Source organism: Dermacentor albipictus, chromosome 10 (assembly GCF_038994185.2).
Source record: "Dermacentor albipictus isolate Rhodes 1998 colony chromosome 10, USDA_Dalb.pri_finalv2, whole genome shotgun sequence".
Lineage (NCBI taxonomy): Eukaryota > Metazoa > Arthropoda > Arachnida > Ixodida > Ixodidae > Dermacentor > Dermacentor albipictus.
This window is the reverse complement of record NC_091830.1, coordinates 85,066,009-85,071,095: the sequence shown is the minus strand read 5'-3', so window position 1 is coordinate 85,071,095 and position 5,087 is coordinate 85,066,009. Positions and strand designations below refer to the sequence as shown.

Here is a 5,087-nt window from a genome sequence, read left to right as displayed (position 1 = left end):
ACGTAGTGTATGCTCTGCGCGTGCCTGCTCAAAATGACCAGACCTGGTGAGGGGCCGGTCCTTTAAGGAACTGTGACTATCTTGTTCGTCATTATTGTCAAGATGATTGTATCTCTGTTCCAGGAAAATGTCAAAACTTCCTGCTGGATGCAGAAAACTGCAGTCTACAAGTCAGGCTGTTGGTGAGTGGCGGTATGGCATATTTTTTATTCATATTTCTCAAGTGCTCAAAAAGACGTCAGTGTATAAAGACACCACATAGAACTTACTTCAAATAACCTTTTTTTTTTAGACACCAAGGGTGCGATCTTGTACGCGTTCCAATATAGAACGGAGGCGGTTCGTTCTTTACGTCACGAAATAAGTGGTATGTTCCGTTGCGTTCGTCCGATAGCAGACGACACGGAATGATTGACAGCAGATATCACGTCACAATTGACGTCATGGCGTTTGGCACGGTTCAAATTGACGAATCACATTTGGCTCGGTGGAACGAACCACCTCCGTTCTATTTTGGAACGCGTACAAGATCGCACTCCAAGTGTATTGTGTGCTTTCATATGTCACATGGCGACGATTATAGGGAGAGGCTGCCGTGACTGTGAGAGAAACAATTTATGTTGCCGAGTTCCAGAGGACAATATAGTACATGTACGAAGGGGCTTTTGTTTTCAAAGAGTGCAGTCCAGTTTTTACTAACACATGTCCATCTAATTCGACTTTGCAGTCAGCCGCTTTGATAATGTCTGTTCTGTTTGTTTTTTAACTAAGGCTTCTGTTATGGGCTTGCATCTGCATTCCTTGCAGTCATGCAAAGCACCGATCACCCTATATTTGCTATATTTTGTCTTCATTAGGGCAGTATTTTGGACACTGACATATCTGTTTGTAATGCTTTCTCGAAAGCACTAGCATATGGAAAGGAGCAGTAGCTAGCTCGGCAAGTTGACATGGGATCAGTTTACAAAATGCCCAAACAAACGTCAAGGCGAAGGGCAGCATGTGCTGTCATTATATTTCGTCTGTCTCTTGTTCTGTATAGCTTTTCTAGAATGAATAGTAGCGCGCAGTGACATCCGCCTTTATCCTAACTAGAATGTTTACAGCTTAGGACTTTTGGTGACTCAAATATATAGTGAGACATTTCTTGGTCCAACGCCCTTCAGTACAACATTTGATTTCTTCGCTTGCATTGCTTAACTGGGAAACTTGAAGAACAGCATCGTTTGTGCTCCTTGTTAAAGGAGCAAGCTGCTGTGAAAATGTAAGTTGATTTCTGCTCCTATTGACAATGAAAATTCCAGAGGGGGCAGGCACAACAATGCCAAGTGTTATATCAACCGATGCATGCAAGATCATTGTTCTGGCCCGTAAACACCTCTATTGTTTTTTTTTGTCGTGTGGCCACCACTTCCTGTGAGATATTGGCTCGCATTTAAACAGCTGGTTTAAGGAACCAGCCATTAATGTCAGAGTACCTCGTGATGGTTACTCTGCAATGCATACTGAAGCATATGGCTGCACCTTATATTAACTAAAACCTGCTTGTAGGAAAAAGTTGCAGTAAGATGATGTGGCTTCTCATTGTAACCTTATTGATTAAGAAAGGATTGCTATATTTGTGAGCAACTGATTGTGCTCAACGCGAGTATTTGTATTTGTGCACATTCTAAATTGTACTTTTGCGTCAGATGTCACACACAGGAACATGTTCGGCGTTATTGCTGTAATACGAGGGTGATAAAGAAAGTAATACCTCCAAGCCCCCTACTTTACCAATAGTACTGCAAACATCTTGAACTCTTTATCATTAATGCACTGATTGACGTAATAGTTCTGCGGAATCCCGCAAGGTAGAGAGAAGCTTTTAATAAATTTAATATGTGACATGCAACCAAACATAGCTAAGGGCTTCAAAGGAAACCCACACGGTTCATCGAAAGGAAAGCTTCGCAGTTGAAAAATGCGTCCTGGTCTGACACTCGAACCCGGGGCCGCCGCGTTTCTGGGGCAGCCGCTCTACCATTTGAGCCAACCAGGCGGCAAAGCAGATGGCAGGCGAAGTCGAATTTATCAACAACTAAGAAGCATAGGCAAGAGTTTGACATAATAGTTCTGCGCAGTGCCACATAACTATCTAGTCTGGGTGGATGTCTCATTTTCTTTTAATAATTATTGCATGATGGTTAAGCTACAGAATGTCACTTGCCCCACCTTCCTATCTTTTCGCGTTCCAAAGTAATCGAGCAATCCATGGCATCAAGTGGTGACATCCGCTTGAAACAGCGGGCTGTAATTGAACTTCTCATTGCGGAATGTTGTGCACCCATCAACATTCATTGCTGTCTGACAGAAGTTTACGGGGATGCCTGTGTTGAAGTCAGCATGATGCGGAGGTGAGCACGGACTGTGAAAGATAAAACTCCAGCTGCATAAAATGTCCAGGATCAGTACCAAATTGGACGGCCGACAAATGCCTGTGATGAGGATCATCAACCTCAGGTGGACGACTTGATTCGACGCAATCGCTGGATGAAGCAAGACGATATTGCAACAACATTCGCCATTTCCATTGGTTCAGTGAACCACATCATTAAAGACATTCTGCATTACAAGAAGACTTGCGCTTGTTGGGTACCACGGCAACTGACGACTGACATAAAAAGTCGAGGAAGCATAGCCAACAAGTTCAAATCTTCTTGTAACCCAGAAGGTCCTTAATGATGTGATTCACTGAACTAATAAAAATGGCGAGTGTTGTAGCAGTCTGGTGTTGCTTGATCCTGCGATTGCCCCGAGTCAACTCGTCCGCCTGATGTTATTATCCTCATTAGAAGCCGTTGTGGGCCGTCTACTTCGGTGCTAATCCTGGAGATTTGATGCGCAGGATTTCGGTCTTTCACAGTCCTTGTCCACTTCTGCACAGTGCTGACGTCAGCAAAGGCATCCCCGTAACTACAGTCAGATGGCGATGAATGTTGATATGCGCACAACCTTCCGCAGTCAGAAATTCAATTACAGCTTTCTGTTTCAACTGGACGTCACCACTGAATGCCATAGATTGCTCGATTACTCTGGAATGAGAAGAGATCGGAAGGTGTGGCAAGTGACACTCTATACCCTAAGCATCAATGCAATAATGATAAAGAATTCGAAATGTTTGTAGTACTATGGGCAAAGTACTGGACTTGAAGTCATTACTTCCTGGATCGCCCTCTTATAATTATGCAGCCGGTCTCTCCTACATTTATTATGTGGCAGTATGAAATACCTCATTCTTTCCAAATACCAATTTCTTGGAAGTAAGCATTATTTGTGCTTGTATTTTCTTTATCCTGGTCGTCATGAGATCTTGAAATATTAGAGTGAATAATGCAGGGAAGTTTCATGCTTGTCATGTTTCGGGTACCTTTCCTGATATTACACTGCAAAAAATCATTTTGCAGGCAGAAAAGAAGCATTTGGCTAGAGCGATCAATGAAGAAATGGCTTCATGTAAGATGGCTCTCCTTTAGACATTGGAATGAAGTTACGTAAATGCATCACCGGTCTCGCCTGTGCCCTGGAACATTAGTTTAAATGAGACTGTTCTTCAATGTAGCACGACCACAAGACTTGTCACTGCGTACAAGGTTTAATGCGAGAATAAATGACCCTCAATGCAGTCACTCTTTCTGTATCTGTGGTAATGGAACCATTTCAGGCAGAACACTCACATGTGATTACGTATTTTCTCTCAAAGTTGTTATGCCGTGCATTTGGAAACACATTACCTATTGTATGCATACCATACATAACATTTCTCGTCTGCTAGCCTGACTGTAGACGTACGAAACATACAATGAAGTTCATATGTACCCGTTACGGCATGCTCTACTTCAACACCCTCATGGCAAAGGCTATTATATTGCACATCACACCCTTACACCCCTTGGGTCAGAGGGTAATATTTTGTTCAAAACACCCTCAAGGGATAGCGTGTTATTAGAATATATAAGAACCATCATCAGGTGTACTTCCCTTGAAAAACCAGCCTTTTCCATTGTGCCAAGGGGTTATAGACACTCAAAAAAACCCTTAGGGGTGTAAATTATTTAACAGTGTAGTGGAAATCGCCGCTCGCTCACAGCGGTTTAAATTTCCGTAGATATATTTGCAGCAATAGGGCAATTATTCGCCTTCTTGAATAGATCGTGATTGTGCCTTACTATCACGGCTAATATTTGTAGAATAGCCTACGTCTGAGACTTTCGTCGTGCTTCGACGAGCGTCACACTTTCTGTATATATATATATATATATATATATATATATATATATATATATATATATATATATATATATATATATATATATATATATATATATACCTCGAAATGTGCGCTTCTAATTGAACCCGTTATTTAACAACATATACAACAATGTCGCTCCTGCGGTACTATTACATCTCGGTACAATAAGCAGTGACACGATGTCAACGAAGGACACAGTGGTGTTCAAAACGCTGTATGAATGTCTGTAAAGGAAACATCTCCAGTCACAAACGAGTCACCACTTGAACTACTAGGGCAAACATCTAAATAATGCATGTAAGTTGCCTGCGGCATGCACGCAGTACCTTGATCCTAGAATAACTATGCAGCTCTAATGAGGTGGGCACAATGTTCACATTTTTACCCATTTACTATGCACCATTATTACACTGCAGCGACTTCCTTTAAGTTAACCCTTTATGAAACAATGGTTAGCTCATTCCTCCAGAATGAGCCCCTATTCTTCTCGCCATCGTCAGCACGCTTAAAGCGTTTAGGATTAACCCACTTACGCCGTTATAATTATCCACAGAAAATAAAAAAAATATTTGTAATCTAGAAAAGAAGACATGGAATAATTGTATGCATGTACATTGCCAACTTGCCCGAGGATACGACCAATCGTTTATTGACGTTGTGCTAAAATTACGTGTATCAGGACCACTTGAGGCCTTCCTGCTCGTTCAGCGAGCCTGTTTCATACCTTTTTTTTCCGACGCCAAAATGTCGCGGTGACACAACCAAGAAGCGAAAAATCAGCTTCACAAAGGACTGT

The 5,087-nt window shown here is 41.9% G+C and overlaps 1 long non-coding RNA gene across 1 annotated transcript; it reads left to right on the top strand.

Annotated features, from left to right (window-relative positions):
• On the top strand, nt 1-3,645 carry LOC139050571 (uncharacterized). Its single transcript, XR_011508953.1, has 3 exons — nt 1-46; nt 124-182; nt 3,447-3,645. It is a non-coding gene; the product is annotated as an uncharacterized lncRNA (long non-coding RNA).
• The last annotated feature ends 1,442 nt before the right edge of the window (nt 3,646-5,087 follow it).